Here is an 11,828-nt window from a genome sequence, read left to right on the forward strand (position 1 = left end):
TTCACTTATATAGCTCCACTAATTCCATAGCACTTTACATACATTGGCAACACTGTCCCCATAGGGGCTCACAATTTAAAGTCCCTATTGGTAAGTATAACATATAGTTCCCATTACAACATAGTTAAATACCCACTTTTCGCCAACCATACAATGTATAGACCCACTCTGTATATGTTATGGAAAACTTGAGAAAAAGAGTCATCATATCTGCAGACAATAAGATAAGGTTCTTTTTCTTTAGTGCACATTTGCAAATAAGACTAAGTGTAGTAATGCTGCTAATGCTCATGTGCAGAGTGAGTGGCCAGGCATCATTTTACCAATCAAAGTGTCTTTTATTGTTATTTTTATTATCTTTAATGTCATTATGGTTGTTATTAGTATCTTATTTTAAATAAGTATAACATGTAGTTCCCATTACAAGATAGTTAAATACCCACTTCTCCTCAACCAAAGTATAGATCTATTCTGTATATATTATGGAAAACGTGAGAAAAAAAGTTATCACATCTGCAGACAATAAGATAAGTTTCTTTTTCTTTAGTGCACACCTGCACATAACACGAATGCTGCTAATGTTCATGTGCAGAGTGAATGGTCAGGTGTTATTTTGCAAATTAAAGTGTCTTTTATTGTTATTTTTATCTTTAATATCATTATTGTTGTTATTAGTATGTTGTTTTAAATACCCACTTCTCCCCAAACATACAAGGTATAGATCCATTGTGCATATGTAACGGAAAGCTTGAGTAAAAGAGTCATCACATCTACCTACTTCTCCCCAACCATACAATTGTATAGATCTACTCTGTATATGTTATGGAAAACTTGAGAAAAAGAGTCATTATATTTGCAGACAATAAGACAAGGTTCTCTTTCTTTAGTGCACAGCTGCATATAAGACTTAGTGTAGTAATGCTGCTAATATTTATGTGCAAGTGATGAGGCCTCATTTTGCAAATCAAAGTGTTTTTATAGTTATTGTTATTATCTTTAATGTCATTATAGTTGTTATTAGTATCTTGTTTTAAATAAGTATAACATATAGTTCCCATTACAAGATAGTCAAATACCCACTTTTCTCCAACCATACAAAGTATAGATCCACTCTGTATATGTTATGGAAAATTTGAGAAAAAGAGTAATTATATTTGCAGACGATAAGATAAGGTTCTCTTTCTTTAGTGCACACTTGCAAATAAGGCTTAGTGTAGTAATGCTGCTAATGATCATGTGCAAAGTGAGTGGTCAGGCCTCATTTTGCAAATGAAAGTGTCTTTTTTTTGTTATTTTTAATATCTTTAGTGTCATTATGGTTGTTATTAGTATCTTGTTTTAAATATAAGATAAGGTCCTCTTTCTTTAGTGCACACTTGCTAATAACACTTAGTGTAGTAATGCTGCTAATGTTCATGTGCAAAGTGAGTGGTCAGGCCTCATTTTGCAAATGAGTCTTTTATTGTTATTTTTATTATATTTAATGTCATTATGGTTGTTGCTAATGTTTTTTAAATAGATATACCATATAGTTCTCATTATAAGATGGTTAAATACCCATTTCTCCTCAACCATACAGAGTATAGATCTATTCTGTATATGTTATGGAAAACTTGAGAAAAAGAGTCATCACATCTGCAGACGATAAGATAAGGTTCTCTTTCTTTAGTGCACACTTGCAAATAAGACTTAGTGTAGTAATGCTGCTAATGTTCATGTGCAAAGTGAGTGGCAAGGCCTCATTTTGCAAAAGAAAGTGTCGTTTTTTATTTTTATTATCTTTAATGTCATTATGGTTGTTATTAGTAACTTGTTTTAAATGTAAGAAAAGATAAGGTTCTCTTTCTTTAGTGCTCACTTGCAAATAAGACTTAAGGCCCCTTCACACACAGAGATAAATCTTTGGCAGATCTGTGGTTGCAGTGAAATCATGGACATATTGTTCCATTTGTACACAACCACAAACCTGGCACTGATTGTCCACAATTTCACTGCAACCACAGATCTGCCAAAGATTTATCTCTGTGTGTAAAGTGGCCTTTAGTGTAGTAATGCTGTTAATGTTCATGTGCAAAGTGAGTGGTAAGGCCTTATTTTGCAAATGAAAGTGTCTTTTTTTGTTATTTTTATTATATTTAATGTCATTATGGTTGCTATTGATGTCTTGCTGTACATATAATAACTCCAGGATAAAACTGTTCAGCTAAATGGTTTTCGACCACGTCTGTGTACTCAGAGCTATTTTCTTTCTGGCTGTCTCTCCCTCTTTTTCTTATTTTAACTGCATGTTCCTTTAGTCCCACAAGACACTGGACTTTTCCCATAGGGAAGTAATGAATAAGAGGCGAGGAAGCTCGTACGTCAGATCTTCCCCAGTTAATCCACCATTAGCTTGTGCTGGATCCACTACTGAATGGTTAACAGTACCCTGTGTAACTGTATGCTGCCCAGAACCAATTAGGAGCTGCTGAAAAAAAAATGAACTCCTTGCAGCCCTGTGCTGGGAGCTGTCAGATGTGGAGGCAGCAGCAGATGGTGCAGATCAGATCGATGTGATTGCCACTGCTGCTTTATTCTCTTTCCTCTGGGTCTTGGAGCTGAAGACTTTAAGGCAGCAGATAGTGACCATATCTGGGGACTTCTGCAGGATATTCTCATGATCACTGACTTTTAGGTTTGATCATCAAGAGGGGAGAAGCTGCTTTCACCCATTTCAGGTTCCTAAACAGGAGGGGGGAACCTGCTTCAACCTATTTCAGGTTCCTAAACAGGAGGGGGGAACCTGCTCTTACCCATTTCAGGTTCCTAAACAGGAGGGGGGAACCTGCTTCCACCTATTTCAGGTTCCTAAACAGGAGGGGGGAAGCTGCTTTTACCCATTCCAGGTTCCTAAACAGGAGGGGGGAACCTGCTCTTACCCATTCCAGGTTCCTAAACAGGAGGGGGGAACCTGCTTCCACCTATTTCAGGTTCCTAAACAGGAGGGGGGAAGCTGCTTTTACCCATTCCAGGTTCCTAAACAGGAGGGGGGAACCTGCTCTTACCCATTCCAGGTTCCTAAACAGGAGGGGGGAACCTGCTTCCACCCATTTCAGGTTCCTAAACAGGAGGGGGAAACCTGCTCTTACCCATTCCAGGTTCCTAAACAGGAGGGGGGAACCTGCTCTTACCCATTCCATGTTCCTAAACAGGAGGGGGGAACCTGCTTTTACCCATTCCAGGTTCCTAAACAGGAGGGGGGAACCTGCTTTTACCCATTTCAGGTTCCTAAGCAGGAGGGGGGAACCTGCTTTTACCCATTCCAGGTTCCTAAACAGGAGGGGGGAACCTGCTCTTACCCATTCCAGGTTCCTAAACAGGAGGGGGGAAGCTGCTTCCACCCATTTCAGGTTCCTAAAGGAGAAAAAGCAGCTCCCAGCACACAATGCAAAAAAGATCAGCCCCATCTTCCAGCTCACACACCAGTGTACATGGTAAGCGATGGTTTCCTATAGGGCGTGTGAGATGATCTTACTGCTGTGTTCCTATAGATTGGCTTTTCGCAGGATGTGTGATGCCTTTGTGTCCACGAGAATACAAAGGCTTTCCCCTGCCCCAGCACTAACATCATCCCAATCAGGAAAGGGGGGATTTTTCCCTTAGTCTCCGTGTATGAGCAGTGGTCTTCTATGCTGCAATCGTGCTCGTCCCTCTCCCCTGTTGAAGTTAAATTGTGAAAACAAGGCTTGCATTCACCCCTCTACAATGGAAGCTGCTTTTTCTCTGTCATATGGAAATAGAAAGTTAAAAGCCATTTTGCTTTTAGAGATAATGCAGCTTATCACCCACACAGCTCTATCTTTATACAATCATCAGCAGTGATTTCAATCAATCACTCCACTTATTGTTATCTTTACTCTCATCCCCCCACACCCCCATCCACTGTCATCCCCCTATGCCCCATTCACTCTCATCCCCACACACCCCCTGTCCACTCTTATCCCCACACACCCTCATCCACTTTCAGCTCTCCCACACCCCCATCCCCTTTCATCCCCCTATGCTCCATTCACTCTCATCCCCCCACACCCACTATCCACTCTCGTCCCCCCACCCCATTCAATCTCATCCCCCTACCCCCTCATCCAATCTCTTCCCCCTACGCCCTATCCACTCTCATCCCCCAGCTCCCTCATTTAATCTCACCCCCCTTATCCAATCTCATCTCCCCATTCACCACCCCCTCATCCAATCTCATCCCCCACCCCCATCCAATCCCATTCCCCCACCCCCTCATTTAATCTCATCCCCCTAACCTCCTCATCCAATCTCATCCCCCACCCTCCCTCACCCAATCTGACCCCCCACCCCAATTTAATCTCATCCCCCACACCCTTCTCATTTAATCTCATCCCCCCACCCTCACCCAATCTCATCCCCCCACCACCTCTCATTTAATCACCCCCCCACCCCCCTCATTTAATCTCACCCCCCTCATTTAATCTCATCCCCCACCTCATTTAATCTCTTCCCCCCACTTCCCCTCATTTAATCTCATCCACCTACCCCCACCCAATGTCACCCCGCACCCCTTAATTTTTTCACATCCCCCCATTTAATCTCATCCCCCCACCCCCTTCATTTAATCTTATCCCCCACCTCTTCTCATCCAATCTCATCCCCACCCCCCTCATTTAATCTCACCCCCTCATTTAATCTCATCCCCCACCTCATTTAATCTCATCCTCCCACCCCCACCCAATGTCACCCCCCATCCTTTCATTTTTTCTCACCCCCCCATTTAATCTCATTCCGCACCCCCCTCATTTAATCTCATCCCCCACCTCTTCTCATCCAATCTCATCCCCCCACCCCCACCCAATGTCATCCCCCACCCCATTTTTTCTCACCCTTGCTCATTTAATCTCATCCCCCAATATTATTTTTAAACATAAAGTGGACGTAAAAATATTTAACTCCTTCCCCTCTGCAGACTTTACAGGTTTAGGTTCCATTAATTATATATAAAAGGGCTCTTCAGGTTATTGTGCCAGAATCATACAAAAGTACAGTATGAGCTCATAAAAAAAAAAAAATTCTTGCACGCTGCATTTTTTTTCTGTCTTATTTAAACTGCATTTTTTCCTTTTAGTCCCACAAGGCACCGGGTCCTTTCCCATAGGGAAGTAATGAATAAGAGGCGAGGAAGCTCGTACATCAGATCTTCCTCAATTAATCCACCATTAGCATGTGCTGGATCCACTACTGAATGGTTAACATTACCCCGTGTAACTGTATGCTGCCCAGAACCAATTAGGAGCTGCTGGAAAAAAAAAAAAAATGAACTCTTTGCAGCCGTGTGCTGGGAGCTGTCAGACGTGGAGGCAGCAGCAGATAGTGCAGATCAGATCGATGTGATTGCTATTGCTGATTTTTTTTTTTCCTCCTCTTTCCTCTGGTTCTTGGAGCTGAAGACTGTAGACGGCGGTTAGCGAGCGTTATCTGGGGACTTTCTGCAGAATATTCTCATGATCACTGACTTTCAGGTTTATCATCAAGAGGAAAAAAAGCTGCTTCCACCCATTCCAGATTCCTAAAGGAGAAAAAAAAAAAAAAGCAGCTCCCAACACACAATGCAAAAAGGATCAGCCACGTCTTCCAGCTCCGACACACACCGCCTCGGATCCTACACGGTAAGCAATGATTTCATGAAAGCCATTGCAGATTATCTTACTGCTGTATCCCTATACAATGTCTTATTTCCAGGATGTGTCATCAAAGAAGATCAATATTTTTTTTTTTCTTCGTCTCCCTTGTTGAGATCTGTGACTTTTTCCTTCTGCTCATCACACAAAGATGATTTCTTATTTGGTGGTTTTTCTACCATCTTAAGATATTCCAACATGTTTTATTTCCAAACCCATTGAAGATTAAGGCAGCCGAATGATATTTTGTGTGATGCTCGGTCAACGTGAGATAACAATGAGGGTCAGCAAACTGCATCTCCTGCCTTTATGAGGACCAAGCCAAGATACATTACACTTTCAGGATAGAAGTTCACCATAGGAATACATATTGCTCCTTGCAGGGTGCATGGTGAGTCAGTGCCTTAGATGGAGTGGGTTCATTGACTTAATAATACCCAATGTTAGAGTAAGCTGTCTTGAGAATGTTCGAAAAGGTGTGGCACCCAGATGCAATGTCTGATACTTACCGACTTACCTCTTTAGCCTTAATTCCCTACGCCTGGATTTGCTCCGACAACTAGTTCTAAAGGAGCCATTGCCCAAGAGATATACAGACTTTTCCCCCTAGGCGCACTTCAGCATTTCAGGAAAGGAAAGACAGGAGGTGCAAAACTCCACAAAGCCAGAGGGATCGGATCCAAAAATTGTGTTAATGTGTCAAGAACAATTTTCAGGGCACAGTAATTGCTAGGGAGATTATTTTCCTTTGCCCCCCACACTAAGCTTCTGCATACACAGTTCCAACTGCTGTCACTTTTGGCTTTAGCCACAAAAGGGAGCTGTCCATGAACCGGTGCTGAAGCGTCCAACCATGTTGGTATTCTCCACTCCAAGCTTCACCCCACTCCTTGTAATCCACACATGTAATACCAAGACTATATTTTTGTATCTTACCCTAATTCATGTCATAATCCTATATTTTTTTGACAAGGTGACCACAGATCCCTTTATGTTGTCTACAGATTCTAATAATTGGAGAGTATATTTTTGTATATTACCCTTATTCATTTTATAATACTATATTTTTGGGCAAGGTGACCAAAGTCCCCTTTATGTGTAATACCTGGAGAGTATTTTTTTTCTATATTATCCTAATTGATTTTTATAATGCTATGTTTTTTGGACACCAAAGTCCCCTTTATTTTGGAGAGTATATCTTTGTATATTACCCAAATTCATTTTATAATCCTATATTTTTGGACAAGGTGACCAAAGTCCCCTTTATGTATAATACCTGGAAAGTATTTTTTTTTTCTATACTATCCTAATTCATTTTATAATGCTATATTTTTTGGACAAGGTGACCAAAGGTCCCCCTATTTTGTCTATACATTACAATACCTGGAGAGTATATCTTTGTATATTACCCCAATTCATCTTATAGTACTATATTGTTTGGAGAAGGTAACCAAAGGTCCCTTTATATATAACGCCTGGAGAGTATTTTCTTTGTATATTACCCTAATTCATTTTATAATGCTATATTTTTACACAAGCTGACCAAAGGTCCCTTTATTTTGTCTACAGATTCTAATACATACATATATATAAATATATATATATATCCATATATTATATATATATATATATATATATATATATATATATATATATACATATATATATATATATATATATATAAAAATATAAATATTTTTTATATATGTATATATATATATATATATTACCCTAATTCATTATAATACTACATTTTCTGGACAAGGTGATCAAAGTCCACTGTTGTAATGCTATGTTTTTTGGACACCAAAGTCCCCTTTATTTTGTCTATAGATCATAATACCTGGAGAGTATATTTTTATATATATATTACCCTAATTTATTTTATAATCCTATATTTTCTGGACAAGATGACCAAAGTCCTCTTTATGTATAATATCTAGTATTTTTTTTTATATTATCCTTATTGATTTTATAATGCTATGTTTTTTGGACACCAAAGTCCCCTTATTTTTGGAGAGTATATTTTTGTATATGACCCTAATTCATTTTATAATCCTGTATTTTTTACACAAGGAAACCAAAGGTCCCTTTATTTTGTTTGTAGTAATGAAATGGTGTAAAGGCTGATGTGTTTTTACATATGCATATGTTCTTCACAAGTATACATGTAGTATATCCAGGGATTGATCAATCAGTACTGAAGATGAATAGAATATAGAGATTTATGCACTCACATCACTTATCTGATGTCTTACATGTTCTCACTAGAACACTAATATCTTTATTAAATCTTAAAACAAAGCTCAGCTAGACAAGCCCCATTCATAGTGGATGATCTGGCTTTATAACACTCACACAGCCTGTAATCCACTTGTGCATTCAGCACAGCTGCAGTAATCCTGACTTTTTCAATGCTATCCTTTCCCATAGCCTATATTTTTACAATAGAAAGCTTCCTATATTCTATGTGAATTTACCATATACTCAGCCTAAAAAGAAAAAAAAAAACAATCTGGCTATAATGAGTGGCTAGTGGTATATATGTATGCGCTACTAACCATGGTGATGTCATGTTCAGCCCGGTGTATAATCATGCAAATACATGTGGAATAATGTAGATGGCTTGTGTTGTGTACTCTGTTGAATTCCTCACAGTATGGCTATACTTAAATATGCATGCAATTCTCTTGCAGGAATCTATAGGTCCATTGGACAACCAATTGAACAGCCTAGAGCTTGGGAGGGGGAGGCGTACAAGAGGGTTTTTTTGCAAGTACAGAGGAAGATGTGAGGAGAGGCAAGGTACATTGCACGTAACTCTCTTGTGGTGTGTGTATGTGTGTCTAGATGCACATCTTCATTTACATTACTACACTTCATGGCTCTCTGCTATTCTTTCAGGACTTGGACTAGAGGACATTTTGGACTTGGTTTATGGACCTGTTTGGATTTTTCTCTTGCTATGGATTTATTGTCCATCCGGCTGCTGCTGCTTTGTGGCTCTCTTCGGTGACGGGTATTCTTGGGTGGATAATACGGATTACGTTGTTATTGCTTAAGAATACGCGTAGTTGAGGAGAGTATCTGCTACAAGCATGCTGCAAAGGTGCACAACTCAACCACAGACCGCTGTCTTGGCCAAGGTAGCGCTATTTCATCTCTTTTTTTTCTCCATGCGTTGATAATAATTGCATGCCAAGGCTCTACCGACCTATTATTTCAGCTGGTAGCTTCATTTAATGGGCAGTGTGTTGTATCCTCCCCTTTAAACTACAGCTGAATGATACAGAGATCCTTCTTTCTCTATGTTTGGTTCGTGTTACGGTATATTGACGACTTGCTTAACTAATGTTTTTCTTCATATGACTATTAAAAGCGGCCAATAGATTCATTTTGCTATATTATTGTTGGGTATATTATTATTTTTATTATTATTATTACTATTAACACTAGAAGTCCCAGAAATTTCGAGCTCCCGAAAGAGGGTCAAATGACCCAATACAATAAACTGAATAGAACTAACTAGAAACTAAATCGCTAAACTCAATGGAAAACAACAACCTCCTGTGGTGCGACAGTAATGGCCTTAATTACAGAACAAAAGACGGTGATTATAGGATGTTAGCTAAAATCCTTCAGGTCATTCGACCCGTCTCTGGGTTACAAAGGTAGAAACGTTAAATGACCCCTCTCTGGGACTTCTAGTGTTAAGGGTGGTTCTGATCTAGACCTTAACATTCTGTCAACCCAAGTCCTTTGGGATTGTGCTGGAATAAAATAATCCCTGCTCTGTGGCCTGTATCTTTGCCTTGGGCCTAATCTCTGCACTACGTTTATTACCCTTTGCCTTAGCACTCAGTCATTCGGATCATCCCTTCTTCTCTGACAAGTAGTAAATGTCCCCTTGGAAGTGTCAGTTCTGCTAGGAGTGCTGAAAAAAAACTCCTGACTATAGGGAAGAGGGTTAATGAATGAACACTGCTAAGCTTGTTTCTGTTGTTTTAGCCATAGATTGCAAATCAGTCTCCAAAAAACGATTGGAAATCTTTTGTGAGTACATTGTAACCCATTAATTTCACTATGGGTGGCCCAGTAATCGCTTTGATAGGACTGAGAATTATCAGCTGTGCGCTCTCTTGCTCCTCTCAATTCTTTTCTTGGCCATAGAAATGTATTCTATATTCATGACCTACAGGAATATGCATGATAAATGTCATAAAATAATCATTTTATGACTTGGAAAGAAATAGTGCAGCGGGGTAATGTAATTCTTAAGAGATGTACTGCATACTGTAATATATTAGTAATCCTCACTTAAATAAAATATGCACTGCCGATAGTGGAGATTATTTACATTCTGGGGAAGTGCCATACAAGACACAGGAATATGGCAGAAAAATAGTGCCAGGAAGATATGTTGTAAAAGTATTCAACCCTGCCACTCCTGAGCTACACACCCCTATAGCTGCCGATAGTGGAGATTATGTACATTCTGGGGAAGTACCGTACAAGACACAGGAACATGGCAGCAAATAGTGCTAGCAAGAGATGTTGCAAATGTATTCAATCCTGCAACTCCTGAGCTACACACCCCTATAGCTGCCAATAGTGGAGATTATTTACATTTTGGTAAAGTACTGTACAAGACACAGGAATATGACAGTAAATAGAGCCAGCAAGCGATATTGCAAAAGTATTCAACCCTGCAACACCTGAGCTACACACTCCTATAGCTGCCGATGGTGGAGATTATTTACATTTTCGTGAAGTACTTTACAAGACACAGGAATATGGCAGAATAATAGTGCCAGGAAGATATGTAGCAAAAGTATTCCACCCTGCCACTCCTGATCTACACACCCCTATAGCTGCAGATAGTGGAGATACTTTACATTCTGGTGGCATACCATACAAAACATAGGAACATGGCAGAAAATAGTGACAGGAAGAGACGTTGCAAAAGTATTCCACCCTGCCACTCCTGAGCTACACACCCCTATAGCTGCAGATAGTGGAGATACTTTACATTCTGGTGGCATACCGTACAAAACATAGGAACACAGCAGAAAATAGTGACAGGAAGAGACGTTGCAAAAGTATTCAACCCTGCCACTCCTGAGCTATACACCCCTATAGCGGCCGATAGTAGAGTTAACATTCTGGTGAAGTACCATATAAGACACTGGAATATGGCAGCAAATAGTGCCAGGAAGAGATGTTGCAAAAGTACTCAACCCTACAACTCCTGAGCTACACACCCCTATAGCTGCCGATAGTGGAGATAATTTACATTCTGGTGAAGTACCATACAAGACACAGGAATATGACAGCAAATAGAGCCAGGAAGAGACGTTGCAAAAGTATTCAACCCTGCAACTCCTGTGCTACACATCCCTATATATATAGTTATATCCATATATTAATCCTTTCCATTCTAAAATCTCAATTCTGCTTATTATTTTATTGACATTTTATTACACCTCCCCGCATTTATGTAATTATCATCACTCGACTTTAATGCAAAAATAGGTAATATTCCATGAAAAAGAGGCAGAGAACAATTGAATGGAATGTACAAATAAGCCACTATAGGGAAAATTGCCATTTTTTTTCCCTCTTCATCTTTTAACGTAGCCTGATAAAAGATTGCTTCAATTAACAGAGCTAACCTTTCCAATGGCCTTTCATTTTCACATCCATCAGAATATATTACCTTCAGCCTCTCCCGGTAGCTGATTTGTAGATAATTTGATTTTTTTTTATTTATTTTTTTTTTTACTAATTATTCAATATTTAATATATATGCTTGTTTAATTGTAAATATTGTATATATGTATGTGGAATGGAAGAATAGGCCTCGGTTTTAGTAGGGTACGATCGTAAGCGAAACACCCCAATAGCCCCGGCCAGCAGTGTACAGTATTTTTTTGCCAATGTGTTACATAAGAGCAGAATGTAACGGTTTCCATTATTACATACTATCCACACTACAATGTTTATGTGAAATGTCGCATAAAAAGAAAAAAATAAAATACGTGTCAATGTAAACCGATGGTGATTTATTATTTATAAAAAATATCTAAGCTCAAATGCGCTGAAATAAAAAAAAAATGAGATTTGATTTTTTTTTCTTTTTTTTTT

At 39.2% G+C, this 11,828-nt stretch overlaps 1 long non-coding RNA gene across 1 annotated transcript; it reads left to right on the top strand.

Moving 5' to 3' along the window:
- The first annotated feature begins 5,207 nt into the window (after positions 1-5,207).
- LOC142248776 (uncharacterized) lies at positions 5,208-11,735 on the top strand. Its single transcript, XR_012724940.1, has 3 exons — positions 5,208-5,672; positions 8,381-8,489; positions 8,589-11,735. It is a non-coding gene; the product is annotated as an uncharacterized LOC142248776 (long non-coding RNA).
- The last annotated feature ends 93 nt before the right edge of the window (positions 11,736-11,828 follow it).

Source organism: Anomaloglossus baeobatrachus, chromosome 8 (genome assembly GCF_048569485.1).
Source record: "Anomaloglossus baeobatrachus isolate aAnoBae1 chromosome 8, aAnoBae1.hap1, whole genome shotgun sequence".
NCBI classification, from domain to species: Eukaryota; Metazoa; Chordata; class Amphibia; order Anura; family Aromobatidae; genus Anomaloglossus; species Anomaloglossus baeobatrachus.